This window comes from Anolis carolinensis, chromosome 2 (genome assembly GCF_035594765.1).
Source record: "Anolis carolinensis isolate JA03-04 chromosome 2, rAnoCar3.1.pri, whole genome shotgun sequence".
In the NCBI taxonomy this organism is placed as follows: Eukaryota; Metazoa; Chordata; class Lepidosauria; order Squamata; family Dactyloidae; genus Anolis; species Anolis carolinensis.
Genome location: NC_085842.1, coordinates 190,282,073 through 190,308,299, shown reverse-complemented (window position 1 = coordinate 190,308,299; position 26,227 = coordinate 190,282,073). Strand labels below are relative to the sequence as shown.

Below are 26,227 nucleotides of genomic sequence, written 5' to 3'. Positions count from 1 at the left end.
GTGGAAGAGGTTCTTTGCCACTAGAAACCCTGGTTGGAAACTCTGTTACCTTTATTATTGCTTCAACTTAAGACCTAGCCCATTTGTTTGGAGTCTAGAAAGATTGTTAATATTTTCATTTTGTTAGGATTACAGGTTTGATATGGTTTTGTCTGAGTTATCAAAGTATTTTGGAGTTTGAAATGTTTTAGATTTTTAAAAATGTTTTTATTATATTTCAGACTGGAAACTCCAAATAAATAAGTAAATCAATACATACCTGACTAAAATAAGGAGGTTTTTTCATGTAAGGAATTTTGAAAGATTAGATAGATAGACAGATATTTTGAAATGGGTACTCCTCATATGGATGAGGGTAGCCATATCTCTCTTTTCTTTTGGATTCTGTGACCAGTGTAAATACTCATCATTGATGATACCTATAAATTAGCCTTAAAACTTTCTCTAATGGGGAAAAATAGTAGAAGAGGGGGAACAACAAAGAGAACCAGATAATTTAAATAGCATTAGAAAGTTTTGAGAGACCCCTTGGGGTGGAGAAGAAGGAGATCTTGCAGCAGATGGAAGATAAATCTAAACCATGAAAATACTTATGCCTTTATATTTGGGAATTAGTCATATTAAATGCAATAGAATTTGCTTTTGGTTGACCATGCAAAGAATTTGGGCTACAAATCTGCCTACCAGGTGCATATTATTTTTCTATTCAGGAAGTACTGGAGGTGGAAAATCTTCAATGACCAACAAGTGATGATATTCAAACTTCAAATATAGAAAGAGAAGAACCACTGGTTGCCCTCCATACTGGAGGTAATTTTAGATATTCTTGACCTAAGAGAAACTTGAATGAAGCAAAAAAGAGTTTTGATAAGTCAAGTATTTCTTAAAGAGGATCTGCACAGCTTCACATTGATATGAAATTGCATGTGTACGGCTGAAGGTATCCTGTTGGTTCTTGTCTCTCCCATGATAATAGCTTTCTCCCACCCCATGCATCCCTCTAATCATTATAGTTGTAAAGACTGTTCCTTGACCTGCTTTTCTTCCTGTGCTTTCTTTTTGTAACACATTTTCTTTCTTTTGGTAACAGGCAGATTGTTTTTGAAAAACCATAACTTCAGATTTAAAAAGTTCCAACTAATACACTACTTTCCACGTTTGAAGCAACTTCCTCCAAAGGGCAGCCTTCCTTTGTGGTCTCCCTCTTCAATGGCAACCCCGATGGGCCAGCCATGGCAGCCAGCCCGATTTTATCCCCAGTCAAAGAGGATAGGTAGAAATCTAGTTTGTCAGTGAGGAGAACTCAGGCAGGGGGGAATCTTTTGAAATCCCACCTCTGCTGCCAATTGTAAAGATGTGGTGGTGGAGGTTGTTTTTATTAATTATATTTATATTGTATTTTATATTACCGCTGCCACCAGTTATTAAAGATGTTTTTATTTAAACGCTGCCACCAAAGGTAAAGATGTTTATAATGCGGCCACCAGATGTTAAGGGGATTATCAACTCTTTCCACCACTATTGGGAGATGTAGCCACTAGCTACTTAGAGAGGAGACTTTTTAAATTTGGTTTTTCTTCCTTTTTCTTGTTTGCTTTTGATGGTAATATATATGTCAGAGACTGAGATGTTAGAAATAACAATAACAATAAAGAAAGGCACAAAGCTTAATGGTTACAGTAACTTTCTCTTTAGAGGCACTTTGAATAACAGTTGCAAAGCTATATTGAGGTGTTTGAAACTTCTTAAAATGTCACTTCCTTCTATCTGCTTTAAACTGCACTCACCCTGTGAATTACAGTCACAGTTTATCTGTTCCTAATCAGGAGACAGACTACCTTAAAATAAGTCACCAAACTTATTTTAAACTGGCTCAGAAATAAGCAATTGAGCCTCCCTGATTCCTTCAACTGAGAATCAGTCTTCACTGCACCTCCTCAGGGCACAGACTAACTGCTGCTTTTTCAAACCTGCACTTCTCCAACAAAATGACAGTTGGCTCCGCCCACTTCTCCATGGCAACCAACTCATGAATGCAGAGTAACTGAAATATTGACCCTCGGCAGCCAGGCTTTTAACCGGAGCGAATTACAGGGCGCGTTCTACGCCTCTGTTCAAGGAGCTCCACTGGCTGCCGTTTACTTTCCGGGCCCAATTCAAGGTGCAGGTTATTACTTACAAAGCCCTAAACGATTTGGGACCCACCTACCTTAGAGACCGCATCTCCCCCTATGAACCTGCACGTTCTCTTCGCTCTTCGGGGGAGGCCCTCCTCTCGCTCCCACCACCTTCGCAGTCGCGGTTGGAGGGGACGAGAGAGAGGGCCTTCTCCGTCGTGGCCCCCCGGCTTTGGAACTCGCTCCCCAGGGGGATCAGCCAGGCCCCTACCCTCCTCTCCTTCTGGAAGAGCCTAAAAACCTGGCTCTTCCAAAAGGCCTTCGACGATTAATTATTAGGTTGAACTATCTGCCCATCCAACTATAGGATTTTCTGCCAGTACTATTTTGCACTTTATGTACTATTTTGACTGAGAAACTACCTCTCCCATTTTGATAGATTCTGCACTTTGGCCCAGATCCTTGTTTTAGTCTCCTGTTTTTAATACTTTATGCTGTATGTTGATTACTATGATGGTTTTATTGATATTGATGTTTTACTGTTGGAATAATTGCTTTATCGTTTTATTGTTGTATGTTTCGGGCTTTGTCCCCATGTAAGCCGCTCCGAGTCCCCACTGGGGAGATGGGGCGGGGTATAAAAATAAAGTTATTATCATTATTATATTATTTAAAACACAATTAAACATGGCATCTGTAAACTAAAAAAAATCACACTTCATTACAGTCAGTAACTGGTTTTGGCTAATATTTGGGGTTGTTGCCAAAAATCTCAGGGTTCACTCACTGTTCCAAGCTCTGATTGATTTCAATGAAGATATGCAGGGTGGAGGACTGAGTCAGAGGTTGCTTTATTGCTCCCGCTGGCTAAGAAAAGATGCCAGAGGAACTCGCCCAGATCTGGCATACCTCAAATTGACATTTTATAGACATAGAATTGGTACATAGGAAGATCCACACACAATCTGTTTCACAGTACATTCATTGTTGAAATAACAGACATTGCTCTGATTGGTACAAATTATGACCTGCAGTCTTATTGGTATAAAATGTGTGGTGGGAAACTTAATAAAGCCTTTCACTGGGAGATTTCTTGAGTCTGTCTTATGTATCTGTACCACCTCCTTCTGTCTGTGGGAGCTCATTAACATAGGAAGTCATTTTTTCAGGGGAAACAATGTTTGCTAATGGATAGGGGAAGACTCCTTGATTAAACAATAGATAATGATTGATAGTAATCCTGGAATGATGGGTTTGGGATTTCTTTTGGGTTGAACTCATTGTCTCCCTGTGGGATCAGTTTGCTTTCTAAGAACCTCAAGCACGATCCCCCCCCCCCCCCCTTGAAAGATAGTTTATAATTAGGGAACTTATAGTTTTGCCAAGGACACCAGGCTGGAATGATATAAAAGGGGTTAAGAATTGCCCGACTTGCAAAAGGACCAACAGCAACAAGGACCCCTTCCCATGTTAGATCTGTGTACATTAATGTGTACATTAATCAAGGAGATTTATAGCATGCGCGAAAAATTGTAAAAGTAGTTTGATCGTAATACATTCATTAATCATATTAATATTGAACTGGGTTCCGAGGTGGTTTGGCGCTTTGGAATTAACCTTCCAATTCGAAGCGTTGGTGCCCATGCCTCGAAATATCTTCGGATAACCTTCGGATATATGAGAAAGTGTTTTAATTTAACCAACCATTGCTATTCAGGAGAGAAATCCCCTTTCCTATCCTGGAGTGGTTGGTTGCTATGGGGCTCTTAAACTGGCTTGCAAGCAGAGGGAGCCTCGCTTGTTTGCAAAGTGCTGCAAGTGGAGGGAGCCTCGTTTGAATAACATCCATGTTGAGAAACATGTATGTATGTGTAAAGTCCAGGTGTGTCATCAGAATTCTAGCCAAGAACTTTATTTGGAGCAAATGTGAGAGGCTAAATTAGTGACCAAGTTTCAAGTTCTTGAGTTTTTCCAGATATTCAGTAAATCAAATCATATGTTGAAAATGCAAAAAAATGAGAATGCCCCAAATTGTCACAATAACAGATGCTGTATCTCCAAATTTCTCAGCCTCTGAGGAAGGCAAAGGCTTGCCTTCTGAATCATAGAATCATAGAATAGTAGAGTTGGAAGAGACTCATGGGCCATCCAGTCCCACCCCCTGCCAAGAAGCAGGAAAAACATATCTTGTGCTGAAAACTGAACATATCTTGTTAAGAAAACTGGAGGGCAGGTGTGCCTTAGGATCACCTAATTCAGAAACCAACTTAGGTCACACAGCACCAAACCAGAATGCAGTAAAGCTTTCGTACGGTCAGTCCATCTCCATCACTATTTAAATTTGCAAGCGCAACCATTGGCCCTGCTAAGTTTGCTTTCACTAACATGTAACTAAGCAATATCAGAGTTGCACTATATTGGTCCAACCCTCCACATTCACTGGGGTTAGTGACACAGCACCCCCACAAAAGTGATAAACAACAAATAAATCATGCTAATTTCTTTAATCTCAGATAATACCTTTCTAGGAATCTCCAGATCCTCCAGTGTGACACTATGGTCAGCTTCTGCCAAATCGCACTGGAGGACCTAGAGGTTCCAAGATTCCAAGTTGCATTGCAGGCTCTAGGTAAGTGATTAATGTAATGAGCTATACAAAACACAATAATGGTTCAAAACATAAGTAGTACACAATATGTATATTAGATCATCATATACATATTACATTCACAGAGTCAATGCTCAGTCCTATGGTTTATGACCCAAAAGTATCTAACTCAGTATTATAAATCAAACAAGATGATATAAGTCTCTGCAGTCCTAAAGGGATTGGATTGGCTTAAAGGCAAACCGATTCAGAGTCTCTGCAGTTCTGGAAGGATTCCTCAGGACTCCACGGGTTTAGAATCAATAGTAAAGCCAAGGAGACAGAATCAATGCTTCCAAAGGAACTCCAAAGGAATTTGTTTTTACCTAAGGCGTCTTTTGGACACCCTACATTTTAGGCACTGCCTCTCCCATTACCTTAGAATTCATCTTTAGGCTGAGTAGTGAAGAAAGAAACTAAAGAAAAGTAGGAAGGAATACATCCAGGTGGTCAAGACACATTGCAAACACATGGCCAAAGGCTATGGCTGTCAACTCAAAAATGACCCCCATGATATCCAGTGGGAGCTTGATCTCTCTGCAACTTTAAGTTTGCTGCTCCATCTCGAATTGATGGCTGTGGTGAGGTTTGATGACCCCTTGCCATGAAATTCTTGTTGGCAGGCAAAAGAAGCCATTCCCAGTGGTTCTTGGTCCCTTGGCTATGGTAGAGATTGGTGTGAAAAGCTAGATGTTCCAAGTGCTGGCTTTGCAAAATGCTCACATCCATCACAATCAGTGCAACAATTTCTGTCATAACAGAAGAATTTGGGAAAGTTCCTGTTTGGATTACAACTCTTAGACTACCCCATGCAGATTATGGCAATTTCAATCCCAAAAAGTAGTTTTCTCAAACTCTGAATTTGGTTGCCATTTTTCAAAAAATTCTGTATATACCCATGTCTATACCCAACTTCATGCATAACTTAAAGGCAGGCTTTAGGATCAAAATTATGAATTTTGATATGATCCATGGATTAGTCAAGGGTCATTCCACAGAGAAGAATGGAACCAACACCCAGGCATTTAAAAAGGCGAGAAATGACACAATGGTGAGCCAGTGCTTCTCTTAGATTCTTTTTAGGATGGACTAAGTATTTTCCAACTCTACTTAGAAAAGGCGATGGTTCCTTTTTTTGAAGAAATTTAAAGTACAGTACTTACATTGACCCATAGATGTCAACTCATTTTGGAGGGATTATTTTTTGACTAAAATTTCTAAACTTATACATGAATAAGTAAAAAAGAGAAATCCTGTATCTTTGATGTTTGGTTTGAATGAAATTGTATGACTGGTGTATGATTGAGGCCTATAGAGGCTGAAGATACCATTCTAGGAGTATCGAAGTCTTGAAAACTACAAAAGGAGGTTAAGAATTCATGAACAGCTGAACTGCTGACATGACTAGAGACAATTATTAATGGTTGAACTGTAGTGGAAAACAACATGTTTACATTACCATAGACAATGGCTCTTTAAGTTAAGGAAGTCAAACAATGTTTAAGAAGGAAAACCAAGATCTGTTAAAGAAGCAAACCCCACATCTGTCCAGAACTGATGGAGTCAGCCTGTTTTAGTTACAAAACAAGCCGTCAGTCATTTACAACATTTTGGAACAACATCAGCAAGTAATAGGCTATATAAGAGACCTTTTTACTATCTAAAAGTGTGTCAGATCTGCAATAGAATGAAGTGTCTGGTCACCTGCCACTTTCTTCAAGTGATAGAGAGAGATGGTGTATTTGCAGAATGGCGGATTTTCAGGGAATGCAATCTGGCCTACAAGCAGTTATCTTCTCCAGGAGCAAGAAGAAGTAATGTATGATTGATGAATGAATATTTATATGTGTGTGAATGCTGAGTAAAATGCTGTATCCCCTTTGTTTATGTAATCAATGTACTGTAGCTATATAGTCAGTGAGTCTACCTTCTTTCTCTGTAAAGTGCCTAATACTCTTTCTCACTGAAAACAGAATAAAGGGACGTTTTTAATGTTTAAAAGGTATTAATGACATGTCATATATACAGAAACTGCAGTTCAGGAATCAAACCTCAAAATGTAGAAGCTTTATTTAAAATAATAGAGCTGCTCGCAATACAATAGATGCTATTAGATCTAAGAAGTGAATAATTACACACTATAATTATAGATAAAGCAGTTCAATGAGATTTCATTCCATTTGTGAATATGCACAACTCTTGTGCAGGTTTGCCTCCATTGGCTTAGAAAACAAAATCATTTCAGATATCCAATCACACCAGTTTTCAGAAGAATGGCCTTGAAGCTCTTTATTTATTTCCATTTTGCAGCTGTCAGCCACAACTCTACCAAGCATAGATAACCACTTCCTACCTAATGAGAGAAATTGCCATTCTCCAGCAGTTCCACTATAAATGCAAGCAAATGCCAGCATGGTTAAAAGCATGGTAAAACCCATCATCCAGTTCACATAACTGATTGCCAGTACAAGCATGTACATACAACAAATGCAGAATAAACATGGCAGGATTTATGCTCTTGATAGTCTGCAATGTTGTTTCCTGTTCATCAGAACTGTTAGCCACTGCCTCTTTCCTCCATTTACACTGCTTATTGTTGCTTTTAAAGAGCTATAGGGGTTTGGTGGTTTTCTGTCTTTAGAAAACCTCAAACCTTGATACTTCCTAACCCTGAACGTGCTTGTTATTTCACATTTAGCATGCTCATCTGGTCTGAAGGAATTACAGCATTTGTTTACTTGTGTTGTCGAAGGCTTTCATGGCTGGGATCACAGGGTTGTTGTCTTTCGGGCTGTGTGGCCATGTTCCAGAAGTATTCTCTCCTGACGTTTCACCCACATCTATGGCAGACATCCTCAGAGGTTGTGAGGTATGGATAAACTAAGTAAGGAAAGGAAAGAATATATATATGTGTAGAGTCCAGGGTGTGGCAAGAGTCCTTTGTCACTGGGAAGCCAGCATTAATGTTTCAGTTAATCACCCTAATTAGCATTGGAAAGGTTTTGTCTCTTGCCTGGGAGCATCCTTTGTTCAGTCATTAGCTGTCCTCTGCCCTCAGAGTGTTGGTTCCCATCTACTGTTTGGATTTTAGAGTTTTTTTTAATACTGGTAGCCAGATTTTGTTCATTTGTTTACTTGTTTTGCCAAATGGCAAGTTACAACCATTTTGAGAATTTCACCTAAACCCAAATAAATTCAAATGACAAAACACACAGAGAGAGGTTCCACATAAATTTTAGGAAGAATATTTTTACTGAAAAAACTATTGACAATGGAACAGACTGCTTCTCTATCTTTAAATAGGTTGGATAGGCATTTGTCAGGAGTCTTAAATTTGTGTATTCTCGCATAGCAAGGATTGTAGTCCCTTTGAACTCTGATTCTATTCTTTCTCATAATGGGCCAAAGATAAGGAGAGAGCTTCCTTCATCTCTTCCCCATCAAATGGACATAACATGAAAGATGATGGTCACAGGAATTGACGTAAAGATTGCAGTCCTCAAAATATTTCCACCAAACTAGAAAACATGTTAGCAGGTCCCAAATGTACAATTAATATGCAAGAACATAAAACAATAAAGCAAGTTTAATTATCAGAAACTTCTTTGGATATATCTTCAGTAATATTCTCAAAGCTTTTTGCTTTAAATAGGTTTGATTGCTAAAAATTATGAGCTTTTAATAGCATGTGTAAGTACATCCTGTTCTTACTTGAGAATACTCAGTACCCTCATATTCAAACTGCTGACTTTGTCCACACCTGCTTAGCTTCAATAAAGCTGGTTATAGGATCTGTTGTCATCTAATTAATCATGCTAAGTTCTAATATAACCTGAGTGTTAAGAAGGCAAGGAAAGAAGGAAGGAAAGTGGATGGTCTAGCTCACGCAATATCTATGTGTGATTTAATACCGCATATACTCGAATATGAGCCGAGTTTTTCAGCCCCTTTTCAGGGCTGGAAAAGCCCCCTCGGCTTATACTCGAGCCTTCCTTTTTATCCCCCCTTGCATGCTATTTCCTTTCTCCTCCCCACTGTCATGTGCACCTTCCTTTCTCCCCCCCCCCCCTCGCATGTGTTTTCCTTTCTCTTTCCTCCTCTTGTGTGCAAAGAAGGGGAGGAGGAAGGGAGGAAAGGAGGTGGGAGGGAAGTTAGGAGAAAAGGAAAGATGGGAAAGAGAGGGAATGGAAGGAAAGAAAACAAAAAAGAAGGAGGGAAAGAAAGAACAGCTGGCTTGTTGTGCCTTCCTTTCCCCGCTTCCTCCCTTCCCACCTGTTGTTGTTGTTATATTTATTATTTTATTCTATGTATTATTGTTATTATTACATTTGTTATTTTACTCTCTTATTATTATTATTATTGCATTTATTATTTTACTATATTCTTGTTATTATTACATTTATTATTTTACTCTATCATTATTGGAAGGATACGTAAGCACATTTACATTGAAGAAGGTTAAATGATGTAATCAAGAGTTGGAAAGTTATCTTAAATTACACTTTTATGTAAATATTCAAAAGCATTTAACCTACGGATGTCTCAATTAATGTAATTTTATTGGTATCTATTTTTATTTGTATTTTTAAATTTTACCAGTAGCTGCTGCATTTCCCACCCCCAGCTTATACTCGAGTCAATAGGATTTCCAAGTTTTTTGTGATAAAATTGGGTGTCTCAGGTTATATTCCTGGCAGTTTATACTTGAGTATATATGGTAACTACTGTGACAGTCACCACCTAGGATTTAGCTAATTATACGATATAGTAGTATGGGTCAATACAACAAAAGACACATCTACAGCAGAGGTGAATAACTGTGGAAGCGTATGTGTTATGGTTGAGCCTCATGGCTCTGCTACTGGGAGACGTGGGCGTAAGACTCCTCGAGAGTCAGATACTCTCGAGGAGCGAGAAAGAAAGCGGCTGCGAGATATCTTTGCAGAACCATCTGACGAGGATTCTTTTGAAGGGTTTACTGAGAGGATGGAGGAAGAGATGGTTAGCTCGGAAGAGGATGAGATGGATTGGACTCGGGTAAGGGAGGATTTGGGTGCCACTGGCAATGATAGTATGGAAGGCGATTGGGGACCTTCAGGATTAGACCCATGGGCAAGCTGGAGGGATGGGACGGGATCCACAGCTGGGGATGCTGTGGGGCGTAGTCAGAGGTGTTCCAGTTCTGATGAGGAAAGTGATGAGGAAACGCCCGGGCTAAGGAGAACAGCTGATAGTGATGAGGATTTGTAACTGGCATAAAATGGGGTTTGGGAGCAATAGCAAATTGCGTTGGGCAAGGTAATCTGGACGAACGCTTGGGATCTGTGTGGGAAGTTTTCCTGAAGACGGGTGTGATTCGTTTGCTGACTACGTAAGTTATCCTGGACATTGGGCTCAGACGGCGGGAGGAATTGTGTGGGGTTTTGTTGTGCAACCTCTGCTTAATCTTAATAGCTTTGACCTTCCGTCGTCTTCTTGACGGACGCCATCTGCTTGTACTGGACATACGGACTGACTGACTACGGCCTCGGATTCTCCTACCTGTGTTGGAACTGGTGAACTACAAACGTCTGCATCTACCTTTGACCTTCCGTCGTCTTCTTGACGGACGCCATCTGCTTGTACTGGACATACGGACTGACTGACTACGGCCTCGGATTCTCCTACCTGTGTTGGAACTGGTGAACTACAAACGTCTGCATCTACCTTACGACCTTCGGAACGGATTGGGACTTCGCTGACTGCTTCTGCCCTCGTCTGCTGTGTTTGTATCGGGAATCTGCCTGCTGTGTGGAGGAGTAACCTTTAGAGTTACTCAAACATAGCTTTTGGCAGCAGAGAAGCATCTGCTGCCAATTAGTTGCATTCCTTTGAACTCTTTGTTCACCAGCTTCTGTTTTGTTTACTCCCAGGCTGAAGCAAGCTGTTTTGATTTTACCCGGATTAAACTCCGGTTTAATCCGGTTTATCTTTTGAATGTTTTTCTTGTCTCTTTTTACTTTTAAGGCCAGTGTTTGCCTAGCCCTTGTCTTTTACGGGCATTTTGAGTTCTGTAACTCCAATAAACTCTGTTATCTTTTATCTTGTGGCGTTCTGTCTTTGACAGTATGTATGTGACTGAAAGTCACTTATTGACTTTTGGTGACTCCATGAATTTCATAGGGTTTTCCTAGACAATAATAATTCAGAGGTGGTTTTGTTAGTTCTTTCCTCTGAATTATAGTCTACAGAACCAGGCATTTGTTGATGGTCTCCTGTGTAAGCCATCACTGCCCATATTTAGGCTCCCAAGATCAAGCAGGAAAGGTAGGGGCTATATTAGGCCTCCAAGAAGACCTTGGAGGGCTGCCCAAAGTGCCCTATGTTTATGCGCCTTCAAGTTGCCTATCAAGAAATGAATTTTCCCATGAATTTCGTAGGAATCCAGTTCTGCAAAAATAAATATTGTTGAGGGGGTTTGTCCACAAATGCATTTAAGGTGTTAAGGAGGGGCTTTTTGCCACACTTTACGGCTTTCTCAGAACATTTTAGCCCCAGGCGAGTCCTTTCTTTGACACCTCCTAGTAACCTCAGGTTTCTAAAAAATGTCTGTCTTGGGTTGAAATTAACCCAAAATGGACTTAAAATTCCCTAGAGGGCATTTTGTGTCAAAGATTGTGAATTTTTAAAAATAAATTTTATTGCGTAAAGATGGCATGCAAAAGAAAAAGAAAATGAAATGCACATAACACAAATACATAGATCCACCAAGAATTCAAGATTACGGACAATGCATTCCTAGCTCCATTTTTTAAAAGGTGACTATTTGGCAAAAAGGAGCCCCGGTGGCGAAGTGTGTTAAAGCACTGAGCTGCTGAACTTGCAGACTGAAAGGTCCCAAGTTCAAATCCCGGGAGCGGAGTGAGCGCCCGCTGTTAGCTCCAGCTTCTGCCAACCTAGCAGTTCAAAAACAAGTCAATGTGAGTAGATTAATAGGTACCGCTCCGGCAGGAAGGTAACGGCGCTCCATGCAGTCATGCCGGCCACATGACCTTGGTGGTGTCTACAGACAACGCTGGCTCTTCGGCTTAGAAATGGAGATGAGCACCAACCCCCAGTCAGACATGACTGGACTTAATGTCAGGGGAAACATTTACCTTTACTATTTGGCAGAAAGGAGTGATTTGTTTCCAAGCATTGCTTTCTCAAATCCTCAGCTAGGGTCAGAGTCATTAAAACACAGAGTAGCAGACAACTGGAGTGGCAAGTGTGTTAATAATAATAATAATAAAAAGAAGGTATCTAACAACTCTCTGGAATTGCACTCTGCACCTTTGAAAAGTTTCTTTGTGCTGAAGATTGCAAAAAGAGTTTATTAAAGCCATTTACTTTGCCTTGGGAGTTATTTCCACCCTGTTGGTATAAGGAAGCTGAAGTGAGCTCATTTTAAACAGAAGGATAAAAATTGTTCCATTTTCCCTCCTTTCCAGCAGTGAATTCCCACCCCCATTCCTGTTTTAAGCCATCATTTAATACGTATGCTGAAAATGTAAAACCCACCCCTTCTTTCAGGAGCAGCTTTTACCTCCCACACTCACAAATTTTCATGCTGTAATTAGGGCAAACAAGTAGAAATACAAATAATTCCACAGTGCAGATTTTGGTCTGGTTTGCAATAAACTCCTTTGGCTGCTGTTCAAAGTACCACAGTTTCTTTTAGGATAGAGTGTCAACATCAACATTTATAACATGCCTTGCAGGACAATGAATAGGGAAAATAATACAACAATCATGTTCTACCTTTCAGATATCTAAGGGTGCATCTATACTGCAGAATTTGTGCAATTTGACACTATCTAAACTGCCAAAATTTCAAAAAGTTAGCTTATCATGGTGACTGCTCTAAGCTGGAACAGGGTACAATTTCAGAACTTCCCAAAAGCTTCCCTATATCTACACATGCCAAATAAAATGTTCTCACCTTGAACGTGCTGTGAGCAGTCCACACAATGTGTGGTAGTTCCCAGAGCAGAAGTGCTGCTGCCAGCATTTAATCCATCACAAGAAGATGAAACTCCAAGTAGCCCATTATGTCTTTGATGTGTTGGCCAATTGATTGAGCTGTATCTGGTATGATCTAGTAACCAGCTGCAATAAATCACTACTGACCGAGAGGTCATGAGTTCAAAGCCCGGGTCGGGTTAAGCCCCCCCAACCATTAAATAGCCCGGCTTGCTGTTGACCTATGCAGCCATGAAAGACAGTTGCATCTGTCAAGTAGGGGAAATTTAGGTACGCTTTATGCGGGAGGCTAATTTAACTAATTTACAACACCATAAAACTGCCAGGAAAGGAATTAGGAAGTACAGCCACTAGTGGACGGTGAAGCAACAGCTCCCCCTGTGGCCAGAATCGTGAAGCTGGAAAAATGTTAAATGCTTCTGTGTCTGTCTATACTGTATGTTGTTTGTCTGTTGGCATTGAATGTTTGCCATATACGTGTTCATTGTAATCCGCCCTGAGTCCCCTTCGGGGTGAGAAGGACAGAATATAAATACTGAAAATAAATATACATATCAAAAAAACTACTACTGTTTCACCAGGCAGAAGTAACTATTCAATAAATCCTGTCTAGTAATGTTTCTTCTGGTAATCACATGGCTGGATGTCTTGTTTTGTCCTCATCAGAAGCAAGATCACCAGCAAGGTAGTTTTTGGCTGACAAGGTAAAAGCAGCACCCCTCAGGACTACAGGGCGCTGCTGCTGATATGCTGACTGCCTGGGCAACTATCTGAACTGCAAAATAGCTTTTGGACACTCCTTAACACCTGGCTGTGGAGCTTCTGGTCCAAGGGGCATCTCTTCTAGGACAAGGTTGATAAATGATGGGCTCCCAAATGCTATATAGAGAAGAAGCACACATATACCAGAGTGTGAGCCATCTCCTCCAATTAATAATGAGAACTAGGCAAGCAGGTTAATAACAGGAAAATTCATTCTGAAATCATTTCCTTTATTTCATTAGGCAGAAAAAATGAAATGCAAAGATACAGAACAGAGAATGTCTGGCTCGACAGCAGTACATGTGAAAAAGATCTTGGAGTCCTTGTGGACAACCAGTTAAACATGAGCCAGCAATGTGATGCAATTGCTTAAAAAGCCAATGGCATTTTGGCCTGCATACATAGTAATCTAGTGTCTAGATCCAAGGAAGTCATGCTACCCCTCTATTCTGCCTTGGTCAGACTACACCTGGAATACTGTGTCCAATTCTGGGCATCGCGATTTAAGGGGGATGCCAACAAGCTGGAATATGTCCAGAGGAGGGCAACTAAAATGATCAAGGGTCTGAAAAACAAGCCCTATGAGGAACGGTTTAAAGAGCTAGGCATGTTTAGCCTGCAGAAGAGAAGAATGAAAGGAGGCATGATCATCTTGTATAAATGTGTGAGGGGACGTCATAGGGAGGAGTGAACAAGCTTGTTTTCTGCTGCCCAGGAGACTAGGACATGGAACAATGGCTTCAAACTTCAGGAAAGGAGATTCTACCTGAACATTCAGAAAAACTTCCTAACTGTGAGAGCTATTCAGCAATGGAACTCTCTTCCCTGGAGTGTGGTGGAGGCTCCTTCTTTGGAGGCTTTTAAACAGAGGCTGGATATCCATCTGTCAGGGGTGCTTCTTGGGAGGAGTTTGGACTGGATGGCCCACAAGGTCTCTTCCAACTCTATGATTCTATGTTTTCCTAATTCCAAACTGCCAAGTTAATGCAAATATTACAAACTCACTATAGGTCAAGCATCCTATCCAAAATCGTCCAAAATTCAAAACTGTCCACATTGTCTTCTTATTGCTTTGCCACATATTTGCCACATATGTGTCTGAATGAGCATCATCCTTGATAAAACTAGTCCTTACATTGGAGGAAAATTTTAAGATTCCCCACTCCTATCATGTCAGTTCAATTTGAGTCTTTCTTCAATTTGTATGCCTTCTTGCCTTTAGAATGCTGAAGTTTGTATTACAAAATAATTCTACATCTCAAAAGTCATTGGTATGGTCCTTTCAATGGTTGCCCATGCCTCTACTTTTTGAGTTGTAAGAGATCAGGAGATGAAATGACATTGCCTACCAGGGGCAAAATAAGACCTTTGCTCTCCCACCAGAGGGAAGGCTGCTTGTTTTGTGGTACTCATTGGTCATAATATATAGAGAGAGTGGGTTGAAATGCGTTGCCAGTACCAAATGGGTGGCATTGCTACAAAGTAATTGGTGATTTTTTATATATTCAATTACAGTTATTTCACTATGACATTATGATTGGTGGAGAAATTGCTCGGTTGCTATGGGTTCATTCATGGGGATACGGTTGCCATGAGGTTTTTGCTATGAAATAATTATTATGATGAACTTAGAAGTAACCCAAGTTACTTGTCATTAATGCCTTATTATCCATAATACAGTGAATTTAGATTGCAATAACAACATTAGAAGCAACTCAACTCCTTTTTGTAGCTGTAAACAAAATCATGGGATTGTGTTGAGTAGGGGAGGGGAATGTCACAAAGTTCAAGCACCAAATCAGAATCTATTTCATATAACTGGCTTGTGCTGAACCAGAGAATCAGGCTAATGTCTCCTCATCAACACAAGGACAAAAGAAATGTACTCACCTCAAACCTGCTCTGATCAGTCCAGATGGTGTATGATCTGTTCCACAGCATAAGTGGAAAAGTGGTTTTAAGTAACTATATGTTTTAGCTGACTAATGTATTTTATGTGTTTTATGTGTTGTATTTTATGAATAGTTGTTAATGGTTTTAAATGTGTTGCTGTTTTATTGATCTGTTTGGCATTGAATTTTGCCGGTTGTTGTAAGCCGCCCTGAGTCCCCTCGGGTGAGAAGGGCGGGGTAGAAATGTTGTAAATGAATAAATAAATAAATAAGAACTTCTTCTAGCCTTTATTCTATCATAGGAAGACTAGCAGTTCACTCCAGACCTTCCAGCAAACTCCAGTGACTCCCAGTGTTTTTGATGTGTGTGCAGCTGGATCAAGCTGAATCCAGGTCAATTGAGCGTCTGCATATCAAAAACACACACCTCTGTTTTACCTGCCAAATCTAGCACCCAACAAATTGTGGTGAGGTTACAATGAGGTACCCAGCCATGTGATCAATGTGGAAGGGATTGATCACATGGCAGTTGCCCCATTGTGATCTCACCAGAAAGCTGGTGAGAAAGTGTTAATGATCCCCAAAAGGACAGAGCAATATCTTGACAGCATACCCTGTATCTCTGAAAATAAGACAGTGTCTTATATTAATTTTTGCTCCCAAAGATGCGTTAGGTCTTATTTTCAGGGGATGTCTTATTTTTCCATGAAGAAGAATTCACATTTCTTGTTGAACAAAAATTGAACGTTTATTATATACAGTACAGTAGTTGTCATCACAAACCAGCATAACCAGACAAACTGTGAATCCTATCAAGAATTTCTTGTTACTACCATTATTTCCATGTACAACAAGTACATTTACCAATTCTGCATGCTCTGGTGTTCTGTTCAGCGGGCATGCTTCCAAACAAAAACTTTGCTAGGTCTTACTTTCGGGGAAGGTCTTATATTTAGCAATTCAGCAAAACCTCTGCTAGGTCTTATTTTCTGGGGATGTCTTATTTTAGGGGAAACAGGGTATGTGTGATACTCCCATGGTGATTCTGGGACAGATTTGGAGCAGACTATTCTGTACTGCACCCCAATTCTTTTGGCTGGTGTAGACTCACCCTCACCACTGCTGTTTTTGATTCTATTAACATCAGAATTCAAATGGGATCTCTGAAACTTAGTGAGAAACACTGTAGGAAACTGTCATATCAATCCATCCTGGTTACTAGTTAATTTTACTGACATTATTGCAGTAGTCACCTGCTAAATAAATTCCCTGCAAATCATCTTTCCCTCCAAAACCAGAAAAACATTGGTCTACAATATAATATTTAGTTCATTAATGGGGAATTTTTCAAGCTAATGGTTGACAGAAAAAAGAGAAGAAAACAAGGGCCAAAGGGTTCCTGAAAATGGCACCTCAGTATTTTGTTTTGCTTCTTTTACACAAATGGATAGCAATCAAATTGTTTCTGCCTCAAATAGTTAGAGAGGCAGGCATCCTTGCATTGCCCATGCAACTGTGCAGTAGTTCTCCTCCCTTAGTAGGCTGCTTGGCTGCAACACCAAATAGAAAGAGAAGAAAGACTGCACTGTTGCTTGGCAACAGCTTATCACCAGTGTTGCAAAATACAGCAAACAGAATAGAGGTGTATCAAGCAGGAGCAGCCTCTGCTTCTCGTACTTTTGAGGCACAATAGTTAAGCAAAGCACATCTCCATATTCACTAGGCCATAATGCGTATTATTTTTTATTTTATAAAGAAAACATAATACATCAAAAGTGATGGAACAATATAATGATAGGAAAGTGAGTGGGGAGATTGTGGGGTGAAGGAGTTCTGAAGATAGGCAAGGAAAGAAAACAGAAGAAAGAAAAAAAAGTAAAGAAAAGACAGTAAAAAAAAACAAACAACCAAATTGGTTGGCTTCCCATCTTGACTTCGGAGTTTTCTCTTTCGTTTACTACATATTTGTATTTTCCCTTAGTCTCTTTTCCTTTAAACCATTTTATATTATAGAAAAGTCTATCGTGAAATCCATTCTTTTTATTAAGAATTTTGTGAATTTTGTCCAGTCTGTTTCATTTTTGCTCTCTCTTATTTTTTTGTGTTAGCTTATCCATTTGTATAATGTCCAAAATTCTGATTAACCATTCCTCGGGAGTGGGAAGTTTTTTCCCTTTCCAGACTTTCGCTATTGTTAGTCTGGCCGCTGTGATTATGTAGAAAAATATTCTGTCTTCATTTTTTTTTTTAATTTTTAAAGCTTAGTAAAAACATTTCAGGATCTAATTTAAATTTGATTCCTATGATTTCCTGTGTTATTTGATGTATTGTCTTCCAAAATTCTTTTAATTTCTCACAGGTCCACCACTGATGAAAGAATGTCCTAATTTTTTCCCCACATGCAACAATGCAACTTTGTGGCACATATGGTCATGTGTATTTCACATGTATTTCCCCAAATGTGCCACAAAGCTTAATTGCTGCATTATGGCCTAGAGAACATGGATATGTGCTTTGCTTAACTATTGCGTCTCAAAAGTACGAGAAGTACTTTTTCCGCCCTTAAAGCACATCATTGCTCTGTAGTTTGTGCAATCACCATTCGAGCTTCAAATTGATCCTAGGATTTCATGTGTAATCATCTGCAAAGTCAAACTGCTTTCTTCAATACAGATTTAAAACTGCATTAAATTGTCATTGTAGAGGGATCAACAAGTGCTGTTCAATGGTGGAACATGCTTCTTCTGAGCGTTGTGAAATCTGCTTTTTAACAGGCTGGATGGCCATCTATTGGAATGCTTTGATTGTGTGCTCCTGCATGCCTGAGGGTTGGACTTGGTGGTCACTAACTCTGTGATTAAATAAGTTGTATACATTCATAAAATCTTAATGCAAATTTATTTTCCTTCTTTCACATTTTGGAGGGGAAAGTTGGTCTGAAACAAATCTGACTTGATAGACAGCTTTTGCCAATCTGATTGTTGTACCTGTATGTTGACTGTTTTTCTTCTAAATATATGATCTCACTGATGCAAGAAGTCCTTTCCCCAATTCAGCCTGCAATTGTTGCATGCATATCTACTATTTTATACCAGAGATCTCCCTCTCAACACAGTTCTATGATTCTACTTTAACTGCTTTGTTTCTGTCCTGTAGAAATTTTGGAATGGCAATGTGGGAAGGACACTTAGAATTATTAATTAAATTACTTCAATGCCTCAGAAGACTATAAACTTCACGATTCCATGGGATGCACCCATAGCAATTAAGATGGAATTATAGTGCTACAATGGTGTCATGTGAAAGGACCTCTGGAGAGGAGCCTTTTCATACTTAACCAGACTGGCTGTTGTATGGCAGTCCACTTTGGGAGCCAGACCCAAAACCTTATATGCTTAGAGCTTTGCTGGCACCTCTGACTTTGCCAAGGATGAGTAAATTTAGAGGTGGAATCTGAAACAACCATTTTGGAAATCTCTCTCCGTATCATGTTTTGCCAAATCCTGGTTATCCAGAGGTTTCACGTGCAACAGAACAAAACAAAACCATGATTTGTTAACAGAAAAGCCCCAAATTCCTGTAGATCCGTATTAGAGTATGCACACACACACAAGCTGATAAAGCTGAGATAAATCCAAACTCCTGAATCCAATTTGCTATAGTCATGCGGAGGAGTTTCAGAGTTCTGTCACAAACAAACACAAGTCACAATCACAGTCCCAGGTCAACAACGCCAGAGTGAGAAATTGAAGCCAGGAACCAAAATATGGTAGTCAAGATCATAGTCCAGGTTCAACCAAGCTGATAAAGACCAGAATAAGAAGATTCCACACCACAAAGCAACAATGTTGTCTCCACCACAAGCCTTCACTTTGAGGGTTTTTATCCTATGCTTTCAGGTGTTGCCTGTGTAAACCTCGTTTTTCTGCTAATCGGGCAGACCTGCAGGCCTCTGCACACTGTTCCCTGCATTTTTAAAGGGAAGGTGCATTTAACTCTTCACCAGCCTGTTCTGATGCTTGATCTAACTGCTGGGAAGTGGTGGCTACCACTGAAGGTTTCTTTCCTCTAATAGGTAAGCTAGATTAAGGGGGAGGGGGCTGCTGGGAGCTGCTGATCTCCAACTCCACCCTGTCCCTTCCAGCAACTCCTAGTCCTCATTCTCAAGAGCTGACCAGGACACCCTACAGAAGATAAGGAAACTGGGCAACACCCTCTGACAATGGTGTAACCAACCACCATGAATATTTGTTCCTTGTTTAAATTTTGCTTTTTATTTATTTGTTTTCCTTCAATGGCTAGTGTGAATACTTCTGGTTTGTCTGCTGTTTCAGTCAGAAATTGTTCCAGGAAACAGGTAGTTAGAAAACAAAAGCAGTGAAGTAGTTAATTCAGTCCAAGTCAGTCACAAGACATCCAGCAAGATAAAGAGGGAAGAAAAAGAGAGATCATCAGCTGATGCAGGAGTTACTCAGTAAGTCCAAATGAGGCAGCAAGATCAGTAAATCACTAATGCCAAAGAGTATGACTAGTTGTGAAAAAGGGAGGGCTGAAAGCAACAAAACTGACATGAAGATTTATAGACAGCTATCTTTAGACATCAGTGCCTACTTAGGTCAGCATCTCCTACTTAATAATTGCTGGAAGTGGTACAATTTCTCCTTGGCTCTTTTGTCACTTGATGAATGATGACAAAGGGCCTTCAGCATCTCTAGCCTCCTGCTGGGGAATAGGCCTCTGCTTGCCTCAACCCCTGACTCTTTCAGCATCAGAAGTTGCAGACATGACACGATTAGCTGTTTCCATGGATACAGCTTTAGCAGCAGTAGCAGCAACAGCAACATTCTATTTCCCAGTGAGAATGAAATATCTTTAGCTTTGAATTCACAATATCTTCAGGTTGTTCTGCAGCTTTTTTTCCCTTTTTTGTACTATGAATTACCCTGTGTTGGCATCAGAACTTTTGGCATCTGAATTACTATTCCATGCTTTCGAAAGCAGTTGCTTGTAGCTGTCTTTTTTATTTGTTTTCCTTTCTTTTCCACCACTGATTCGGGGTTCATGCTGACAGTGCCTCATTTAATTCATTCCTATATTTTGCTTTTATTTCACAAGCAGGAGCCTTGCCTTTTCCATGAGGGAGCCCGGGGGTCTCTGTGTTCCCCTTAGCCAAGTTTTGCCTAGTCGGATTAAACCATTAATTAAATTGACCAAAAGGAGCAATATCTTTGCATTGAATGCATTGTGAATCAAAACTATCTCTGTAAGAGATCTTGAAGAAAATAGATAAATAAAAGCTTTTGTCAGTCATCTGCTGAAATTGTTCCCATCTGCCTGCTGTGTAAGAATGTTCAAAGCCAAAGCACAAAGTTGCTGTACTAGAAAATCCACTCGCCAATGTAATTTCACATCATAGTGTCTGAACCAAGATACAAAACTCCAGACAAAGTTAAGGAAAGAGCTGCCACCATCATGATTTTCAATGCAAATAAAACTACTTGAAAGATGACAAGGCCTCTTTATTCCAGAGATTGCAGTCACCAAAACTATTTGCCCAGTTATCTCATCTTGAGTGCACACCAGAGCTTTCAATGCCTCTTTCCCATGATAGAAAGAGTATGGCAATCACTTATATAATAGTGTTGGGCTTTTGTATGGAATTGCTGTTCGCTTTGTGTAGTTTCATTAGTTTAATCTCATTTTCGTATTTGTTTCCACTAATGAAAATGGGGCGACTATACAAACAGAATTTTTGTCTGTCTTACAAAAAATGAAAATTTTCAGATATTGGCTGCAATGGGAGGGCTTCCGAGGCTCACCACCCCCCCCCCCCCCGGCTCGGTTTTTGGGATAGATGGGTGAAAATCACCACACAGGGAGGGCATTGCAACCCCTTTTAGCCCACCAGAGTACTATGGTTATTATTATTATTATTATTGATAATAATAATAATAATAATAATAATAATAATAACAACAACACCCATTGGCACACATCAGCTGTCATGGGAAAGCAGCCCTCTCTCAGACTCAGCTTAGGGTCCCAGAATAACTGTTGTTCTTAATATTAATATTATTATTAAGACCCATTGGTACACATCAGATGTAATGGCGAGGTACTCCTCTCTCAGACCCAGCTTAGGATCCAAAATAACTGTTGCTCTTAATATTAATATTATTATTAAGACCCATTGGTACACATCAGATGTAATGGGGAAGAAGACCTCTTTCAGACTCAGAGTACCAGAGTAACTATCGTTATTTATATTCATATTATTATTAACACCCATTGGTACATATCAGCAGTAATGGGAAAGCAGACCTCTGTCAGGACCTGTTTATTGTTATGGGGCCAAAACAAAAGGAAAACAAAAGCAAGCACGATGACTGTGTGGCTTTCATTTTCGTGTCGTCTTTCGTTTCCTACACAAATGTCTTCATTCGTTTTGTGTAGACGAACGGTCGAAACAAAACGATAGCACGAAGAAAACGAAGGAAAAAATGTTATGCACATCTCTATTATATAATATCCCCGGTAATCTTATTCTGTGATGCATAAAAGCCAGTCTTCTTCCCAAGTCTTCCTGCCTAACCAATTGTCATGGTTTGCAAAGGCACTGTGCCTTTGCAAACCGATTGGCTGAGCCTGAGGATTGATTTGTTTCTGTTCTGCTGCTGCAGAATCAGTTTTGACAAGTTTTTCAGTGCTGACTGATTATTGCTGGTGAAGAGAGCAGTGTACTCAGAGAGGCTTTGCTATTTTGAGGCCTGTTTGCTGCTGAGAAAGGAGGGTGAAGAACCAGGACTGTATTCTTCTCTGAAGCAGATTTGTGGACCGAGAAAGGACTGTTTATGACTGCGAACTTCTGTTAGAGATAAGAGGGACCATTGTAAATACTACTGTTTTTTTTAAAAAAAATCTTTTGGAATCAGTGAATTTCTTGTATTTTTGTTCTGCAAACCTGAGTGGCATGTTATTGTTCTGCGGATGACTCTGGATCACGGGCACACATAAGAGCTTCCATTTATCACCATCAATCCATAATACCAATCACACCCAAAAGCAATTCTTCCCTACTACCTTCCTATTTATACTTTCTTCGCATCCATACTATGTTGAAAGAGTTCCACCTGTTCTCCAGAACACAAAGGATCTCTTTTAGTTAAGAAGATGCCTTGTGCTGTCAAAATTGGGGGATCAAAATAGGTCATTGTAGTTCTGTCCAACTATTTGGCATCTTAATTTGGCATCGACAAATGCTCATAAATGTTCCCAGTTTTCTCTCTTCTTCCGACTTTAGTTGTCCTTGGCGTAGTTCAACCTTGGCAAACCCAATGTAAATTTCAACTAGCCACCTTTCTCTTTTATCATCATCAGAAGGCCCAAGGCAGTTGTATAGGGCAATGGCCCAAGGGTAGTGCCAAAGGTTTGGTGTCTGGATGGGTTCTTATTGCCAATAAGCATTGCACACTGATTGAAGGCTGGCAGCAAGGGGCAACAAATTCATTAGAAAAACTGAGGTGGAGGTCTAAGGGGTAGTAATAAGAGTGAGAAAACTGAAGTGAGTGGACAATTGTGTTTGTATTGCATTGCATGTGCCATGTAGTGTTGTTGTATGTTAGTATACTTTGAGAATGTTATCTGTGTGTATACTTATATAGGGATATCAATCATAACAACACTGATGAATCTAACTTGCCATAGGAGTGGCAGCTGTAAGACCATGTGGTGGTCAACGCAAAGCCTGGCACAATCTTGTTTGCTATAATAAATCTTAATAATAATAATAATAATAATAATAATAATAATAATAATAATAATAATAAATCTTTATTTGTACCCTGCCACCATCTCCCCGAAGGGACTCAGGGTGGCTCACAGAAGTACTCCAAGACTTCACCTTAATAGTATGTCTAGATTGAGAATCGTTGGTAATTATTAAACGGTGACAATTGTTAATCATATTGTTTACATTTATAGTTGTTATAGGGATTGTTTTCCTTGTTTTACAGGAAATGGGATACAATATGACTTTCCATATCAGAGAGAGATATGGCCATATTGTTACAGTAGAAGGAGAGATGATTTATCCCTATCTTACATTCATGTCATCCTGCCAACCCAGGTAACAAGCTTTGTGCTTTGCACATATTGGAACTGTGGTGATTTTACATCCAACTGAACTATTCAGGGTGATGAGGAACCTTCCCCCATGAATCCAGTTTTGGAATCATTTGCACTTTGCTGTGATGCTTTTAACAATATTTCCATAGATAAAATCTATCATAGCAAGATTTGATTATGGGGTGTTCAGCGAATCATTAAGTAGGATTACAGGCAATCCCTTTCAGCTGGTAATTCTGGAAAACATAAACAAACTGCTAGGACAAGTCAGGAGGACATGTTCTCTCAGTCCCTGTTATCCTTGGCTGGCCATCCAGAGATAAGATGTGTTGAAATTTGGCCAACAACATAATGCATCTCTTAGGAACAGAAGTTTTCCATTTTGTTTAAAAGAAGCAATGGTGCAAAGCTTTTTTGAAAAGCGCTCTCTAGAACCCCTGGACATTAATAAATTAAAGTCAGTACTTAATCTTCATTTTGGGGCATGAGGATGGAGAGAGCAATTTCCTTCCACCTCCAGGCAGTCTGACAAAGGTTTTCTAGACTCATTACAAACTGGATTCAGAGCAAGTTATGGTCTTCTTACTGGATCATCTTCAACTGGGTATCAGCATAGGGGATGTGTACTTGTTGGTACCTGTTATACTGTCAACTATGGTATTCTACTCTAGTGCCTGAAGGGCTTGGAAACTGGAGGCACTGTGCTTCAGTAATTCTGGTCCTATCTTTCAGATAGGTTCTAGATGATCGTGCTTAAGGATAACTGCTCTTCAAAAAATGTTATTATATCACATATGTTACAAATAACACACTTGTTTATAAATGAATGGATTTGTATGTGAACAAATGAGGTCTATACTGAAGAATACAGAAAAAAGGAAAGGTCTATTTTCAAAATGGAGAACTGCAATGCATGATAATATGGTACCTTTGTCTTGTCTCACCCTAACTTCTGACTGAGGGCAGTGATTAAGGTGCAGGAAGAGTTGTGGCTTTTGGCACATGGAAGCTTTCTGGAATGCTAAAAGATAGACAGGAGATCCAGATTGAATACCCAGACCTCATCCAGTCAGCATTGGTTCCCTGACTCTAAACAGCAAGAACAATATTGATTCTTAAACCAAGCAGTTCTTTTTCCTTTAACTAAACACATAATTCTCTAGTAAAGAATAATCTAAAGACAAAATGCAGGTTGATTCTTAGAGACAGTTCAAACAAATCCTTAAATGTCAATGGAAAGCATAGGAGACACTGAAAACATTTTATACCTTAGTGATACTTTTCTCTGAAAGACAATTTCCATACTTGGATGTGTTCAGCACATACCACATTTTCTGCAGCAGACTTCATTTGGGTTCCTGGCCAAAACTCCATCGCTACATACAGGAGATGCTATCCAGCAGCCCAGCAGTAATTAAAATCTCAACAGCTGCTTAGGAGCAGGGGGGGGGGGGGGAATAGGGAACTGTCAATTTCATCAGATGTTATTATTTCCATCATAAATAAAGTTTCAAAGTATCTAAATATTTTATAAAAATGAAAGTATATCAGAAGCCATGTGTCAGTTTGCTTAATTTGCAATGGGCACAAGAAACCAATGCAAACATTGTAGTTGTGCTCATTCTCCTCTCCCTACAGCTTTCTCCTATCTTCTCACAAAAGCACAACACACTTCCCCTCAGGCCTCTTCCACACTGCCCCTCTATCCCAGGATCTGATTCCAAATTATCTGCTTTAAACTGAGTATCCACTGCTATATAACCTGGGATAAACAGATAATCTGGGATCAGATCCTGGGATATAGGGGCAGTGTGGAAGGGACCTCAAAGTGTGCTCTTGCCTCTCCAATTTTTATTGGGACAGCTTCAATCAATCTCAGCCTGTGGTGAGCAATGATGGCACTTGTAACTTTTGAAAGGACATGAATTCCTTGTCCTTATCCTCATGTTTGGAGGCAGTGTTTTTACAGTGAGAGCTAAAATAAAACATTGAATTCCACCTTATTATTTTTATTATGATTTATTCATTTCTATCCTACTTTTTCCCTTGAGTGGGTTCAAAGGTAAAGGTAAAGGTAAAGGTAAAGGTTTCCCCCTGACATTAAGTCTAGTTGTGTCCGACTCTGGGGGTGGGTGCGCATCTCCATTTCTAAGCTAAAGAGCTGGCATTGCCTGTAGACACCTCCAATGTCATAGGCTTGCATGACTGCATGGAACACCGTTACCTTCCCACCGAAGCAGTAACCATTGATCTACTCACATTTGCATGCTTTCAAACTGCTAGGTTGGCAGAAGCTGTCGCTAACACCCCATTTCCCAGATTCAAACCGCCGACCTTTCGGTCAGCAAGTTCAGCAGCTCAGTGGGTTAATCCGCTTTGCCACCAGGGATTCAAAGTGGCGTACAAAAGTTTGAAAATACAAATACATATACATCCAGGCCTGTAGCGAGAGGGGGGGGTTCAAACCCCCCCCCCCGAAATTTTTCAGGTTATAAAAAAAACCTGGTTTACTCATGAATTTTAACTGGTTAACCAAATCCCCATGCTAAATCTATGAGACGCAAAACATTAAGAGTCCCTCCAGGCACTATCTCAAGCAGATATTGACAGGTTTGTAGTGGGGCTGGGGGGTGCTAGGGGTTCAACCCCCCCCTGAAATTTTCAACCCCCTCCCCATTTTTTTT

General features: G+C 39.9%; 1 long non-coding RNA gene across 1 annotated transcript in view; it reads left to right on the top strand.

Moving 5' to 3' along the window:
* Window positions 1-26,227, top strand: part of LOC103277748 (uncharacterized) — an 88,844-nt gene that overhangs the window by 37,726 nt on the left and 24,891 nt on the right. The window contains exon 2 of the long non-coding RNA XR_505648.3: window positions 23,432-23,544. This is a non-coding gene — a long non-coding RNA (uncharacterized LOC103277748). The remainder of the gene's footprint in view (window positions 1-23,431; window positions 23,545-26,227) is intronic.